Here is an 18,171-nt window from a genome sequence, read left to right as displayed (position 1 = left end):
CACTGATTATAAATCTGATGTTAGATTTTTAAAATTCAAAATGGCGGATCCAATATGGCGATCAAACTTTTAAAAAGTTATTAATTTTTTATTTTATATATGCCATTTTGAATTTTGAAAAACTGACTTCAGATTCGTAATCAGCGACTCCTAAAACCCCCGAGAACAAGTTTTTAAGCGAATTGCATTAGGTTCGCAATCAGCGACCCCAAAAAACCCCTTAGTAACTAGTTTCAAGCAAATTGCATTAAGTTTTCAAAAAATCGTCCGCCATATTAGATCCGCCATTTTGAATTTTTAAAAACTGACTTCAGATTCGTAAACAGCGACCCAAAAAACCCCCGAGTAGCAATTTTCAAGTGAATTAATATATTTTATGAAATTTAGTCGCCATATTGAATTCGCCATTTTGAATTTTTGAAAACTATCATCGGATTCGTAATCAGCGACCCCAAAAACCCCCGAGTGACAATTTTCAAGTGAATTTAATTAATTTTATGAAATTTAGTCGCCATATTGGATCCGCCATTTTTAATTTTTGAAAACTGACTTCAGATTCGTAATTAGCGACTCCAAAAACCCCCGTGTAACAAGTTTCAAGCGAATTGCATTAGATTTTCAAAAAGTCGTCCGCCATATTCGATCCGCCATTTTGAATTTTGAAAATTGAACATCAGATTCGTCATCAGCGACCCAAAAAACCCCTAGAAACCAATGTTTAAAAAAAATTTAATAACTTTTTAAAATTTTGACCGCCATATTGAATCCGTCATTTTGAATTTTGAAAATCTGACATCAGATTAATAATCAGCGACCCCGAAAACCCCCAGATACCAAGTTTTATAAAATATTAATAATTTTTAAAAGATATCTTGTCACTTTTTATTTAGGTGCTGTTTTCACCCCTAAAAACCACAAACGATCTAGCAAAACGGCCAGACACGGGTATTTTTTTTTTTTGGGTCCTAGTTTCCGAAAATGTTGGATTTTTTTGTGGGTCAAAAAAGAAAGTTGAATTTTGTCGGACGGCTTTTTTTTAAATATCTAAATCCCAGTAAAATATTTTTTATTCTTTTATTGAAAATCTATTTTTTTTTTTTTTTTTTGATATATTGATATAGTAGATGAAAAGTAGAGCCTGAAAAAGAATATTCATTTTTCGTAACACTCGCTGAACTTTTTAAAAAGCCCCATTAGATTGAAAACTGTCGATCCTTTGAAAGAGAAGAAACGTCGGTTTACGGAGAGTTTGATTTATGTCCTATCAATAGAGTGTTTTGCAGAAAAAAAGAAAGAAAAAAAAAAAAAAAAAAAAAAAACGCAATCAATAGAATGCTCGCTATTCACACGTCGACCAATTTCTATCTTGGAAGCGAGAACGGGGTGACCCGCAAAAGCAAAAGGGGAGAGGATCTCGGGAAGCGTGTGACTCCCGAGGGAAATGCGGCATCCAAAGAGTCCTTGTGACCTGCCTGGTCACGAAATTCCAGACTGATTCGTGGAATTAAACGCCCGTTTCGCGTCGTCGAATCCATTTAACGGACCGATTTCAAACTCCTACCCCCACGTTGCTATTCATCGCCTCAATATATATATATATATATATACCTTCTCTCCAAAGTACCTCTCTCAATTGACAAATATTGGCATGACGTTAAATGATTTAACTACACTAATTGATTAAAATTCAACTCCTTTTTTTTTTCTTTAACTTTCTATTAAAAAAACTATCTAAATATTAAAAAATTTTTTTCGAAAATAATAATTGAATCTCGATTCTATTTTATATAGTAAGATACGAGTTTAAAAAGTAATATTCACAAGATCAAGATATGATGAAGGGGATGGAGATTGGTGGGAGAATCAAGATTGGTTTGATAAAAATAAGTGGCTTTTCGAAGTAAAGTTATGACTGTCGTAAAAAAAAAAAAAAATCTCAGCGTTCGTATAGTAAGGTAAAATACAAAAGTTATCTAATTTATTGAACGCTATAAAAACTGACGAAAATGAATTTTTAACTAACAACTTATACTCCCAAGGTTCAAGAAAAAAGGTATTTTTTTTCATTAAAATTTTTTTTCAATTCCCAATTAAGTACAAAAAAAAATAAAATAATTGCAAAAAAGTTTGTTAAAAAATTCCACCATCTTGTGTATCTATTTTATTTTAAATGAACAATTTTAATGTGTCACGAAGTTTATAGGTTTAATCCGTTTGCCGTTTTATGTCGTTTACGTGACTCTCTCAAGACCAATTCCTCAAGGGAGCTGACGGCAACAAAACATGTTGGAAGGGAGAATCAGATAATTAGTTCGTGATGATTGTCTCACGAGGGGTATTTACTTAAAGACAACTTTAATTCAAATTATATACTAAATACATATATATATATATTTATTAGACGAGAATTTATTCTCAGAATTTACTATAATTGTTTGAAATTCTGCCCACTTGGAAAGATTGCCCGGAAAGTGCCTCCTGGAGGTTCTATCAGAATTCCGCCGGAACTTCCAACGTAATTCCGTCGGAATTCCATCGGATTTCCAAAGAATTTCCGATGAGATTCCGACGGCGTTCCAACGGAATTAGGACTCTAAAAATTTTGAAAAAAATTAATCCGGAATTTCATCAGAATTCCGTCGGAATCCTATCGGAAATTCTTTGGAACTCCGATGGAATTACGTTGGAAGTTCCGACGGAATTCTGATAGAATCTCCAAGGGGCACTTTCCGGGGAATCATTCCAAGCGGGTCGACCCAGGTAACCGTTGTTAAGAACTAATTTCCTTACCCACTTGTAAAGATTCCCCGGAAGGTTCCCTCCTGGAGGTTCTATCAGAATTCCGCCGGAACTTCCAACGTAATTCCGTCGGAATTCCAATGAATTTCCAATGGGATTCCGACGGAGTTCCAACGGAATAAGGACTCTAAAATTTTTGTAAAAAATTAATCCGGAATTCCGTCGAAATCCCATCGGAAATTCTTTGGAATTTCGCCGGAACTTCCAACGTAATTCCGTTGGAGTTCCAAAGAAATTCCGATGGGATTCCGTCGGAGTTCCAAAGAATTTGCCGATGGGATTCCGACGGAATTACGTTGGAGGTTCCGTTAGAATTCCGTCGGAATTCCACCGGCAAATTTTTTGGAACTCCGATGAAATTCCGACGGAATTACATTGGAGGTTCCGGCGGAATTCTGATAGAACCTTTAGGTGGCATTTTCCAGGGAATCTTTCATAGTCAAATAGACTTCTATTCCCATTTATTCGAGATAAAAGAATTTTGTCACGATTTACTTTTCTTATAAATTTTTTTTACAGATGCTTCTCCTATACCTGTAACAAATGTAAAGAAAATAATTACAAATAAATAATAAAACTTTTTATTCTTAATTAAACACAATGAATTTTAATTATTTGCCAATAATTGTTGAAATTTGTAAAATTAAAGTCTTTTTTGATGGATGAACATTAATTTTAGGGTAATTAAATTTTGAAGCTTAGCCAAATGATGAAAGGGCTGGAAATTTCGTTGTCTTGGGCACTAGTCGATCTAAGACCCGTGAAACTAGATGCTATAATAACCAGAACAGAAAGCGCGTCCAGGCCAAACTCCAATCATCATTATCAAAGCCGAAAGCATAGCCGTATAGATCCTATGCCGAGAGCGGTTTCGGCGAACCACGGTTGGTTCAAATATATATATACGTATAGAGAACTGAAGCCGCATAAGGGATAATGGCTGTTCCTCAAACCTCAATACTGGACGAACGTTAACGTAACTACATTCACTATCGACTAAATGCATCTTAGCTAATGGTTCCTTTCGACAATCCAATCACAAATATAATTTCCGCATTGATTGTTAATCACAAATTTTGCGAATTGATATTTGAAATTTAAAAAAATTATGAAAATTTGAATTAATTAAACTTCCTCCATTTGGAAAGATTCCCTGGAAAGTGACCCCTTGGAGGTTCTATCAGAATTCCGCCGGAACTTCCAACGTAATTCCGTCGAAATATCATCGTAGTTCCAAAGAATTTCCAACGGAATTCCGGATTAATTTTTTTCAAAATTTTTAGAGTCCTAATTCCGTCGGAATCCCATCGGAATTTCTTTGGAACTCCGATGGAATTCCGATGGAATTGCGTTGGAAGTTCCGGCGGAATTCTGAAAGAACCTCCAGGGGGCACTTTCCGGGGAATCTTTCCAAGTGGGAAGAATATTTCATATTTTGTTTTCTAGTCATTCACACTTGGAAAGATTCCCCGGAAAGTGCCCCCTGGAGGTTCTTTCAGAATTCCGCCGGAACTTTTAACGTAATTCCATCGGAATTCCATCGGAGTTCCAAAGAATTTCCGATGGGATTCCGACGGAATTCCAAAGGAATTAGGACTCTAAAAATTTAAAAAAAAATTAATCCGGAATTCCGTTGGAGTTCCAAAGAATTTCCGATAGGATTCCGCCAAAGTTCCGACGGAATTAGGACTCTAAAATTTTTGAAAAAAATTAATTCGGAATTCCGCCAGAATCCCATGGGAAATTCTTTGAAACTCCGATGGAACTCCGACGGAATTACGTTTGAAGTTCCGGCGGAATTCTGATAAAATCTCCAGGGGGCACTTTCCGAGGAATCTTTCCAAATGGGTCGACTCAAGCAACCGTTTTTAAGAACTAATTTCTTTACCCACTTGGAAAGATTCACCGGAAGGTGACCACTGGAGGTTCTATCACAATTCCGCCGGAACTTCCAACGTAATTCCGTCAGAATTCCAAAGAATTTCCGATAGGATTTCGACGGAATTCTGACGAAATTCCGGATTAATTTTTTTCAAATTTTTTAGAGTCCTAATTCCGTCGGAACTCCATCGGATTCCCATCGGAAATTCTTTGCAACTCCGATAAAATTCCGACGGAATTACGTTGGAGGTTCCGTCAGAATTCCGTCGGAAACTCTTTGGAACTCCGATGAAATTCCGCCGGAACCTCCAATTCCGACGGAATTACGTTGGAGGTTCCGGCGGAATTCCAAAGAATTTCCGATGGGATTTCGACGGAATTCCGGATTAATTTTTTTCAAAAATTTTAGAGTCCTACTACCGTCGGAATTCCGTCGGAATCCCATTGGAAATTCTTTGGAACTCCGACGGAATTACGTTGGAAGTTCCGGCGGAATTCTGATAGAACCTCCAGGAGGGAACCTTCCGGGGAATCTTTACAAGTGGGTAAGAAAATTAGTTCTTAACAACGGTTACCTGGGTCTACCCGCTTGGAAAGATTCCCCGGAAAGTGCCCCTTGGAGATTCTATCAGAATTCCGCCGGAACTTCCAACGTAATTCCATCGGAGTTCCAAAGAATTGCCGATGGGATTCCAACGGAATTCCGATTCATTTTTTTAAAAAAAAATTTTAGAATCCTAATTTCGTCGGAACTGGGTCGGAATCCCATCGGAAATTCTTTGCAACTCCTATGGAATTACGTTGGAAGTTCCGGCGGAATTCTGATAGAACCTCCAGGGGGCACTTTCCGTGGAATCTTTCCAAGTGGGGATCACGAAACCCTAAAAAAAGAAAACCTAGTCGAAAATAGTCTAGAATTTTTAGTTTTTAGATGCAAAAAGGCAATTATTTTATTTATTTTTTTTCTATATATCCTGATTTGCGTTAAGAATAAAGTTTTGTTGAATTTCCAAAATCCCTTTATAGATATTCGATTAAATGAAATCATGCTTTAAATTCCGCTAATCCTATGAGAATTTAAAGCTTGACAATTTCTCATGTACGAATTTGGGAAACGCCCATTTCCTTCATTCCTCCTATATTGAATTTATTTTCCTTCCTCTGCTTATACTCGCAAAATCGGTACCTTAAATTCTTCGACAGGAAACTTCCTCACCCTTCTATTCCGTTTCTTTAAGCACATAACATGCGAAAGTTTATTCGCACAGTCGAATTCTTTCTATGTATATATATATATATATATATATATATATATTTAGTCAATACACACAGCTTTGACGAATATAATGTCGGACGGGAAAAATGGAAAGGTAGAGAATGAGAGAGAGGATTGAAGGGTAGTCTCGTCGCGTTGGCTCATAAAATGAAAATCTCAACGCTTCCGGTTACATTGCCGCGCATACAACGTTTCCCGAGAGCCTCGTGAAAACTTTTTCCTGTAGACCGCAACCGCGAAACGTTATTGCATCATAATACACGCGCAAAAGAGATAGAGAGACAGAAAAGAAAACTTTGGGAAATGAAAAAAGGGAATTGAGAGTGGATAGTTTTTTTTTTTTTTTATATCTTTTACGCGCTATTCGATGAATGATGATGATTTATTGCTTTCGAACAATAAAATGGGGATTTTTGCATAATAAAAAAAGAATCTAGAAATTTAAATAGATTTTAGTAAAATTGAAAAAATTTACCGTAATTGACCCTCTGATTTTGTATGACAGAAAAGTTAGTGTAAAAAAAAAAAAATCATTGTGATATAATTAACCGGGAGGCTACCAAGGCAAGTTTAATGAGAAAGTTCCGTTATAGGAACCAATAGTTTCCGGACAAACGGACGCCAACCCGACGAAAATTCCCAGTGCGCGCCCAAATGCGGAAACTCTCAAATAAACACTTTGTCTCTTCTCGTTTGGCTTTCTCGTTTCTCTTTGTCAGTGAAATTAATGGTCGTCCTTGTTTCAAAGTCTGACCCGATTACTCCAAAAGAAAGTTCAAAAACGTCCTTTGTTTGCCTTTCGATTATTTTTTTCTGTAGCAAAATTAAATTTTAATTCATAAACCATTTCTATATATGTAATTAAATCAATGTATCATATTCGATTGAAGAATTTTTTTTTTTTTGATTAGAACAAAAATTTTTCCATCACCTCGATGAATTTAATTGCCCTTTGACAAACGGGATTCTTTTTTTTTTTTGCTTTTGGAGGTTGAGACAGCCGATAAATTGGATTAGTAGGAACTCGAGGTCGAATATCGTCTGGTGATCTTATTAAAGATCCGCAAGTCTGTCGAACGAGTTATTTAAGTTCAGATCTCACAGGGATTCGAAGTAATAGCGGAGGAATTGAAGTTAGCTAAAAGCGAATCCCATTCCATTGCACAAGACTTCAGCGGTCTTTCTTCACAACTTTATCACTCCTCGTGGCTTTTATATAAGATATATTGAGATGCTGTATGATTTAATAACGTTTGCAATAGAACTTTGTGTCTATATATATATATATATATGCAAACTATCAAAAGATTCTATCGAATTTGAGATGGAATTAATTAACTTTCTTTTCTATTTTAATCGATAAATTATCATATAACGATAAATTATAAAATTTTTAAATTAAAAATTTCATATTAATTATTATTGATATAGTAGAAAAATATTGATTCATTAATTATTATCAGTTAGGAAAAAGATTTTGAATTTTAGAGGGTCAACCCAATGAAAGATAAACAGAATAATCCGTCCAAGAATTTCCCCCAAAATCCAAAGTTTAAAGGAGAGCTTTTCCCAGTGTGCTAATATTGATGCAGCAAACTGTTTGCCCTTGCAGGAAAGCTGAGATCTATCTTCACGCCCCAGCCTCTCTCTCTTCTCTCTTTCCTTCTCTCTCACCAGGCATACGATCTCCTAAAGTTGTCCTCTTAAGTTTCCAAAGTGAAATTTACAACGTACCCGATGGCTTGTTCTTCTCGAGGACTTCAGGCGAGGACACATCTAACTTGTTCGATATTCCACTGGGTGCGCGCCTCACTTGGAAAAAGTTCCAACGGAAAGTGTCCCCTGGAGGTTCTATCAGAATTCCGCCGGAACTTCCAACGTTATTCCATCGGAATTCCATCGGAGTTCCAAAGAATTTCCGATAGGATTCCGACAGGGTTCCGACGGAATTAGGATTCTAAATTTTTTTTTTAAATTAATCGGAATTGCGTTGGAGTTCCAAAGAATTTCCGATGCGATTCCGACGGAGTTCCAACGGAATTAGGACTCTAAAAATTTTGAAAAAAATTAATCCGGATTTCCGTCGGAATTCCAAAGAATTCCCGATAGGATTCCGACGGAATTCCGCCAGAGTACCAAAGAATTTCCGATGGGATTTCGTCGGACTTCGAAAGAATTTCCGATGGAATTCCATCGGAGTTCCAAAGAATTTCCGATGGGATTCCGACAGAATTAGGACTCTAACATTTTTGAAAAAAATCAATCCGGAATTCCGTCTGAATCCCATCGAAAATTCTTTGAAATTCCGCCGGAACTTCCAACGTAAATCCGTCGGAATTCCAAAGAATTTCCGATGGATGTCCGACGGAATTACGTTGGAAGTTCCTTGGAACTCCGACGGAATCCCATCAGAAATTCTTTGGAACTCCGACGGAATCCCTTTGGAAATTCTTTGGAACTTCGACGGAATTATGTTGGAAGATCCGGCGGAATTTCAAAGAATTTCCGATGGGATTCCGTCCGAGTTCCAAAGAATTTCTGATGGGATTCCGACGGAATTAGGACTCTAACATTTTTGAAAAAAATTAATCTGGAATTCCGTCTGAATTCCATAGGAAAATCCTTTAAAATTCCGCCGGAACTTCCAACGTAATTCCGTCGGAATTCCATCGGAGTTCCAAAGAATTTCCGATGGGATTCCGCCGGAATACCGGATTAGTTTTTTTTCAAAAATTTTAGAGTCCTAATTTCGTCGGAATCACATCGGAAATTCTTTGGAAGTCCGACGGAATCCCATCGGAAATTCTTTGGAACTCAGACGTAACTCCGTCGGAATCCTATCGGAAATTCTTTGGAACTCCTACGGAATTCCGGATTAATTTTTTTCAAAATTTTTAGAGTCCTAATTCCGTCGGAACTTCGTCGGAAGCCTATCGGAAATTCTTTGGAACTCCGACGGAATCCAATCAGAAATTCTTTGGAACTTTGACGAAATCCCATCGGAAATTCTTTGGAACTCCGACGGAATCCCATCAGAAATTCTTTGGAACTCCGACGGAATCCCATCGAAAATTCTTTGGAACTCCGACGGAATTATGTTGGAAGTTCCGGCGGAATTCTGATAGAACCTCCAGGGGGCACTTTCCGGGGAAAGTTTCCCGGAATGTTGCCCCTGAAGGTTTTATCAGAATTCCGCCAGAACTTCCAACGTTATTCCGTCGGAATTTCATGGGAGTTCCAAAGAATTTCCGATGAGATTTCGACGGAATTCCGGGTTAATTTTTTTCAAAAATTTTAGAGTCCTAATTCCGTCGGAACTCCGTTGGAATCCCATCGGAAATTCTTTGGAATTCCGACGAAATTACGTTGGAAGTTCCGGCGGAATTCTGATAGAACCTCCAGGGGGCACTTTCCGAAGAATCTTTCCAAGTGGGGCGCGTTACTTGTCAATTCACAGAATTATATCGCTTGAATCACAAAACTCATCAGAATTGATTGAAACTGTCAAATTTCATATTCTATTGTCGTTTAATTATTATTTGTATGTTTCTTTTCGAAATTATTCAAATTTTAAGTTTTCATTAATATTGATTATCAATAAAATTTTTGTCAATTTTGGATGTATTGAAGGAAAGTGACGAGAGTCATAACACGTTTCTCTTTTTAAGAAAATCCTTAATCTTTCTTCTTCTTCTTTTTTTTCTTTCTTTTTTTTTTTTTTTTGCTCTATCACTCAGAAAGGCGGTCGAGTTTCTTAATCATCCGGATAGCCCGTCTAGGATTTGCTACCCAGTTCTCTTTAAGGGGGGAACACCAGTTGTAACTCAAAAAATAATGCTTTTTTCAAGAATATTTTCCAAAAGAACAATGAATCTTTTTAAAGAATACTATTTATTAGTTAAAAGTACATGTAAAAAGCTGTAATTTAAAAGAAAAAAAAAATTTTTTTAACAAAAACTTTTGGAGATATGAGCCATTGAATTGGCGTCTTAAGAAAAAAGGCGAATTGCGGTGACCAGCATTCTGCAAGTATACTTCGTCTGAAATACAAAAATGAAATTGATTTACATTTATTATAAGATTATCTAGTTCGTGATCGAAGGATTTAAAAAAAAAAAAAAATTTGACAAAATGGCGACCTGTCAAAGTCAAAAGTATGATTTTCGTTAAAAAAATACGGTCGATTTTCAGCTATATAAAAAAAAGTTTTGCATAAAAAAAAAAATCCTTCGATCACGAACTAGACTTATATGTGTAAATGAAGCACACTAAATTTTAAATAAATCGGTTTAATGGTATTCGAGTAATCGTGGTCACCGACTTGGAAAATGTCATTTTGAGAAAAACGCATTAAAAGTTTCAACTTACTTTTTTTTGTTCAGAAGAAATTTTGTTTCTAAGTTACAAAGAGTCATCGATTCCTGGACCATATAATAACTCTTCCGCAGTGGTTGCCGTTTCTAAATCATAGGAAAAGGCCATCTGTCGTTAGGGTCAGGTATGGCTGGCCACCTTGTATGAAGCCACGGGACGCGCCGCTGCAGTGTTCTGTATATCTCATTTATTTTTCACCGGATCAACTTTGAAATTTACAGACACATTTCTAAATATGTATACTTTAAGAAAATGCACCAAAAAAAAAATCGATTTTTCGAAAGTTACAACTGGTGTTCCCCCCTTAAGGGTGGCAATTAACCTCCAACTTTGTGCTAACCACTTGAACGCAGCTTCTGACTTAGCAATGTACATATATATATACTGTCTTCCCTACTATCAGTCTGTGATGCAAAAGACGCTTGATAAGTCAAAAAAAAAAAAAGAAAAGTAAAGAAGGAGACATCAAACTGGCATTAGAGGCACTTGAGCTTCTTCAGCGATTCTTTGACTTTGTATTCAAGACTGAAGGGAAAAATTTCGTTGAATTTTTCTTCTTTATAAAAATATATATTTTTTTTTAAATGTTAGTATTTCAGTTTTGTAATTAGTATTTAATTAATTTTATTTGAATGAATTTTGTTGAGAGAATGTTTAAATCATTTGCTATGTCACCAATATATATATATATTTATATATATAGATGATAATTAATTGGGAAATGTTAGTTGCCTCGTTTTGAGAGATATAGAAGTCTAATCATTCTGATAGTAAATGAATTGCCAATTGGTTAATAGAGTCCAGAGGTTCTAGGAATAACTCGGATACCACATTCCGCTACACTAGCTAGACTCTAGACTAGAGAGGGTTTGCTATTTGGATCGTAATTAGCTTCCGCGTTATCGATGCAAATGGAGGACTCAAAACTTTAACTGAAATAGCGGAAATACCTCGAAAACTAAAAGTCAATTTCACTCGTAATTATTATATCCCAACGTTTATGTTTTGAATAATATTTAGTTGGAATTTTCATTATTAAATTTTTAAAATTAGAATACAAATTTGTTCATTTATTTATTGTATTCAATATTAGTTTTTTTTTCAATTTTTGGTGCGATTCTGTAACTTTATTTTACTTACGGGCGATTTTCACTTCAATTTCACTTCACTTTCACTCGATTTTCACTTTAATTTCTCTTTATTTTCATTTGATTTTTACTTCACTTTCACTACATTTCCACTGGATTTTCACTTCACTGTCACTACACATTCATTTGCTATTCGATTTACTTCATTTTCACTTCATTTGCACTCGATTTTCATTTTCACTTCACTTTCACTCCGTGAAAGGAGGTTGAAGTGAATAAATTAAAAGTGAAAGTGAAAGTGAAACTGAAGTGAACGTGAACTGAGCATCAACTGAAAGTGAATTGAAGTCAAATTACAGAATTCGATGTAATTAATTCTACCCACTATGAAAGATTCACTGGAAAGTGCCCCCTGGAGGTTCTATCAGAATTCCGCCGGAACCTCCAACGTAATTCCGTCGGAATTTCATCGGAGTTTCAAAGAATTTCCGACGGAATTCTGACTGAACCTCCAACGTAATTCTGTCGGAATTGGAGGTTCCGGCGGAATTTCATCGAAGTTCCAACGAATTTCCGACGGAATTCTGACGGAACCTCCAACGCAATTCCGTCGGAATTGGAGGTTCCGGCGGAATTTCATCGGAATTCCACAGAATTTCCGACGAAATTCTAACGGAACCTCCAACGTAATTCCGTCGGAATTTCATCGGAGATCCAAAAAATTTTCGACGCAATTCTGACGGAATCTCCAACGTAATTCCATCGGAATTGGAGGTTCCGGCGGAATTTCATGGGAGTTCCAAAGAATTTCCGACGGAATTCTGACGGAACCTCCAACGTAATTCCGTCGGAATTGGAGGTTCCGGCGGAATTTCATGGCAGTTTCAAAGAATTTCCGACGGAATTCTGACGGAACCTCCAACGTAATTCCGTCGGAATTGGAGGTTCCGGCGGAATTTCATCGTAGTTCCAAAGAATTTCCGACAGAATTCTGACGGAATCCTATCGGAAATTCCTTGAAATTCTGACGGAATTACGTTGGAAGTTCCGGCGGAATTGTGGTAGAACCTCCAGGGGTCACCTTCCGGGGAATCTTTGCAAGTGGGTAAGGAAATTAGTTTTTAACAACGGTTGCTTGGGTCGACCTACTTGGAAAGATTCCCCGGAAATTGCCCCCTGGAGATTTTATCAGAATTCCGCCGGAACTTCAAACGTAATTCCGTCGGAATTCCATCGGAGTTTCAAAGAATTTCCCATGGGATTCTGGCAGAATTCCGGATTAATTTTTTTCAAAATTTTTAGTGTCCTAATTCCGTCGGAATTCCATCGGAATCCTATCGGAAATTCTTTGGAACTTCGACGGAATTCCGGATTAATTTTTTTCATAATTTTTAGAGTCCTAATTCCGTCGGAATCCCATTGGAAATTCTTTGGAACTCCGATGGAATTCCGACGGAATTACGTTGGAAGTTCTGGCGGAATTCTGATAGAACTTCCAGGGGCGCACTTTCCGGGGAATCTTTCCAAGTGGATAAAATCCGAAATATTTCACCTAAAAACTTTCCATAATTTCTGCCTTCCTTTAATCATTTTAAATGATATAAAAAACAAATATTTATTCTTCATTTTTTTTTTTATTTATTGCATCCAAAATTATTGACACTGTATGTGAAATGTGTTTTATGAAAAAAAACCAATTTTCATTTTGTTGACATATAAATCAGTTCTTTATTTATTGTATATATATATATGAATAAGTTAGACATGCGTTAAATCGTTGTTAAGTTTGTGACGTGTCGAAAGCTTTCGAGCTTTTATTCAAAAGCACGGTCTTTGTACCCTGGATGCTAAAGTGCCGAGGAACGAAATGGATTTTGTATCGTATCGAGAGTGTATAACGAGAAATATCGAGAGTTTTTAACTCAACGTGTATATGTGTGTAGCAAAATCTGCACTTTCTCCTCTATACACTAATGTGAAAAAAAAGTGAGAGACAGATATACAATAGAATCTGATCAACAAGAATAAATCGAATAGCGCGCGACATAGTGAACAATAAAAAAAAAAAAAAAAAAAAACAGGAGAAATACAATTTTTAAATGTTTCCAGTTTATTGAAACAATGACCAATTATGAAGGCTTTTTATTTAAAACAGTTTATATATTTTTTAACTTTGAAATTGTTTTATCATGTATAAAATAAAAACAATTGGAATTATTTTTTTAACGCATTTCTAATGGACAATATATATATATATATATACATATGTTTCAGCAATGTTTGCGCAGTAAATTAATTTGTGAATTGGCTTTCAAACTATTTGGTTTCTCTATAATTAGTAGTAGCAAGAAACATTGGATAAATTGCCATTGAAGGGGAAACCACAACTGTGATTGTTGTTTTACTATTTGATTTCGATGAGGGGAAATGATAATTTAAAAAAAAATTTTCTCTAGAAAATCTGATAAAATTAGAATTGATTCAATTTTTTTTCTAGGGCAATCAGTTTTTTCTTCTTCTTCTTCTTTTTTTCTGTTGTAATTACAGGAAATATTTCTAAAGAATAAAAAAGAATTTACGGTGTAAATTGTAACATACAACACTTGGGATTATTTTTTTGTTCTTTCGAGAATAAGGTGGTGTGTGATTTTTATTTGCGAAACGAAGAAAATTCCAATTACTATCGACATTTAGTGAATTTAAACTTGACCATTGGTTGATTAAACGAAATTTAATCGAGATTCTTTTATTTCAAAGAAAAAATCCCTTATTTTTAACAATCATCTCGAAAAACCCCGAGTAACAAGTTTCAAGCGAATTGCATTAGATTTTAAAAATCGTACGCCATATTGGAACCGCCATTTTTAATTTTTGAAAACTGACTTCAGATTCGTAATCAGCGACCCCAAAAACCCCCGAGTAACTAGTTTCAAGCGAATTTCATTAGATTTTCAAAAAGTCGTCCGCCATATTGAATTCGCCATTTTGAATTTTTAAAAACTGACTTCAGATTCGTAAACAGCGACCCAAAAAACCCCCGAGTAGCAATTTTCAAGTGAATTAATGTATTTTATGAAATTTAGTCGCCATATTGGATTCGCCATTTTGAATTTTTGAAAACTATCATCGGATTAGTAATCAGCGACCCCAAAAACCCCCGAGTGACAATTTTCAAGTGAATTTAATTAATTTTATGAAAATTAGTCGCCATATTGGATCCGCCATTTTGAATTTTTGAAAACTGACTTCAGATTCGTAATTAGCGATCCCGAAAACCCCTGAGTAACAAGTTTCAAGCGAATTGCATTAGATTTTCAGAAATTCGTCCGCCATATTGGATCCGCCATTTTGAATTTTTAAAAACTGACTTCAGATTCGCAATCAGCGACCCCAAAAACTCCTGAGTAACAAGTTTCAAGTGAATTTCATTAATTTTATGAAATTTAGTCGCCATATTGGATTCGCCATTTTGAATTTTAAAAAACTGACTTTAGATTCGTAATTAGCGACCCCAAAAACCTCCGAGTAACAAGTTTCAAGCGAATTCACTTGAAAATTGTCACTCGGAGGTTTTTGGGGTCGCTGATTACGAATCCGATGATAGTTTTCAAAAATTCAAAATAGCGGATCCAATATGGCGACTAAATTTCATAAAATTAATTAAATTCGCTTGAAACTTGTTACTCAGGGGTTTTTGGGGTCGCTGATTGCGAATCTAAAGTCAGTTTTCAAAAATTAAAAATGGCGGATCCAATATGGCGACTAAATTTCATAAAATTAATTAAATTCACTTGAAAATTGTCACTCGGGGGTTTTTGGGGTCGCTGATTACGAATCCAATGATAGTTTTCAAAAATTCAAAATGGCGAATCCAATATGGCGTCAAAATTGATGGATTAATGTTCAAAATTTACTCAGATTCTTTAGAACTTTGATATTTAGGGGTTTTTAGGGTCGCTGATTACAAATCTAGTTTTACCCTAGAAGTAATAGACGTTTGTGCTTAAGAAACCATTTGCCATCAATTTAGTCGCCATATTGGATCCGCCATTTTGAATTTGAAAACTATCATCGGATTCGTAATCAGCGACCCCAAAAACCCCCGAGTGACAATTTTCAAGTGAATTTAATTAATTTTATGAAATTTAGTCGCCATATTGGATCCGCCATTTTGAATTTTTGAAAACTGACTTCAGATTCGTAATTAGCGACCCCAAAAACCCCCGAGTAACTAGTTTCAAGCGAATTGCATTAGATTTTCAGAAAGTCGTCCGCCATATTGGATCCGCCATTTTGAATTTTTATAAACTGACTTCAGATTCGCAATCAGCGACCCCAAACACCCTTAAAGGTGTGATCATCTGTATTTTTGAATGGAATGAAAAATGTGTGCCGCAATGGGTTAAAATATAGATCATCTATATAGAATTAATTTGATTTCATTTTAAATTATAATAAATTTGTAGTTTTAGAATTTATCAAATATTGAAATAGTAATTTTATTATAATTGAGTAGTAGCGAATTTACAACAGTCAATCAATTATTGTTAAACATTAAACAAGAACTTTATTAGGGGAAACGTTACTTTGACCAAAGAGGGTTACTGCCTTCGGCTTTCATTCTCTCAACGTTACGGACAATCTCGGTCACTCATCAGATAAGCCACAGACACTAATATACTTGCTCCTCTCTCTCTCTCTCTCGATACTGAAATTGTTCATTTACAACTGATATTATCATGAATTCTGCTTTGAAATAGCAATTTGTGGGATTTACGAACCGTTGGTTTAGTTACTTCCAAAACATGTATACTAAATTCATCAAAATCTCAAAATTTTCAACTAATTCGAATTTAATTTTTATCTACTACATTTCCTGTCTTTTCATTAAAGACTAATACCTTTTTTTTGTTTTTTTTTTTTTTGTCAACGTATAAAAAGTGTAGAAAAAGTGGGAAAGTTTGAAACCAACTTGGTGCAATAAGTTATAGAACGAGAACTGAAGTTCCGCTCGAAGACCAAATAGTGTCGACAGTGACCACTATTTCCAGTTGGTTCGATCTGACCCGTGTTTCACCTCTTTCTCTCTCTCTTTCTCTCTTTCTGGCACAAGTGAAACTCGAAAACTCGCGAAGCGAGTGAAATAAAATCGATATGCCGCACCCCGGATACTGCCCTGTCCAGAGACAGTTACTTCCGCGTGCGCCCCTCACGCTTTTCCCTTTTCTTCCATTCATTCCCCTTCTCGAAACCATTGCCGAACTACCCTCCTTCAGCATCCAGTGAAATGTACAGAGATAGTAGAGGATTACTCCGAGGTGTCTTTTTTTTTTTTTTTTTTCTTTTTTTTTTTTTACTATTTTCAACCAACGTGACGAGAATAAATGGCAGACATCCCTCTCGATGCGAAGTCCTACCATTTCGCTTTTCTGCATCCCAACCAGCATTTCTAGTTCTCCCGGAAACATATAATATTTCTTTTCATTTTAAGTTCCGCCGCTTGTCGCATGGTATATAATGCAGCTCTCGGCTGTATAAGCTTCCGCATTCTTCTAACGGAAAAAAGCTTTTTGTGAAATCGACAGAATTCGTTTTTTTTTTTCACGTTCATAATTAATATCCTTTGAATTAACTAAATTATATGAATTTAAAAATATTTAAATTAAAAAATGATTATTGAAAAATTTTCCATGAAATTAATTTAAAGTTTCAAATATTCGGAGAAATATATATATTCTTAATACACGCACTATGGTAAATATGGATTTACAACGATTTGAAACTTGCCTTTCGAGTAAGATGAATGAAACTTGGTGGAGAAATAGAGAGAGAGAGAGGGGGGGGGGGGGTGAGCAAGGATGATAAATTGTCCGTCGTGATGGCAAAGATGGAACGTTTCTACCATGCCACACGGCTTTTGCCCTCTGATCTTGCCAGAACGTCTTTATGCTCGGTTGTAAAATGATATACGTCAAACTAACCATTGTTAAAAATCCTTGCATTAGATTCTCATATATTGACAATAATGACGCGCTATTTTGTAACATTATAGTATCACTTGTCAAAATTTTTAAAACTGTTTCTTTTTTGTAACATCATTTTTACAAATTCATTTATCATGAATATATATATTGAATATTATTTTCTAAAAATTGATGTGTGTGTTAATTTTATTTATGTGAATCATCTATAAAATATGTTATTAAAAGTCAGATCGTAACAATATCAATTCACATTCACTTTCACTTCACTTTCACTTCACTTTCACTTCACTTTCACTTCACTTTCACTTCACTTTCACTTCACTTCACTTCACTTCACTTTCACTTTCACTTCACTTTAAATTTATTCACTTTAAATTTATTCCCTTCAAAGTGACGAAGTGAAAGTGAAGTGAAAATGAAAATCGAGTGCAAATGAAGTGAAAGTGAAGCGAATAGCAAGTGAATGTGAAGTGAAAGTAAAGTTAACATTGAGTGAAAGTGAACTTCACATTCACTCTACTTTAAATTTATTCACTTCAAAGTGACGAAGTAAAAATGAAGTGAAAATGATAATCGAGTGCAAATGAAGTGAAAGTGAAGCGAATAGTAAGTGAATGTGAAGTGAAAGTAAAGTTAACATTGAGTGAAAGTGAACTTCACTGTCACTTCACGTTCACTCTACATTTATTCCATTTTTCAGTCGATTTTTACTTCACTTTCACTCTACATTAACTCCATTTTTTAGTTGATTTTCACTTCATTTTTAGTC

The 18,171-nt window shown here is 35.5% G+C and overlaps 1 protein-coding gene and 1 long non-coding RNA gene across 2 annotated transcripts in view; one reads left to right on the top strand and one right to left on the bottom strand.

Annotated features, from left to right (window-relative positions):
• LOC127277052 (TWiK family of potassium channels protein 18-like) overlaps nt 1-18,171 on the top strand; it is a 299,454-nt gene that overhangs the window by 145,833 nt on the left and 135,450 nt on the right. The gene's annotated exons all lie outside the window — the stretch shown is intronic.
• On the bottom strand, nt 9,829-10,632 carry LOC127277056 (uncharacterized). The gene is made up of 2 exons (XR_007842310.1): nt 10,325-10,632; nt 9,829-9,996 (listed from the first exon to the last, which is right to left on the bottom strand). It is a non-coding gene; the product is annotated as an uncharacterized LOC127277056 (long non-coding RNA).

Source organism: Leptopilina boulardi, unplaced genomic scaffold, assembly GCF_019393585.1.
Source record: "Leptopilina boulardi isolate dan_hultmark-lab unplaced genomic scaffold, ZJU_Lbou_2.1 LbouV2_165, whole genome shotgun sequence".
Lineage (NCBI taxonomy): Eukaryota > Metazoa > Arthropoda > Insecta > Hymenoptera > Figitidae > Leptopilina > Leptopilina boulardi.
The sequence above is the reverse complement of the archived record's forward strand: the minus strand, read 5'-3'. Positions and strand labels throughout refer to the sequence as shown.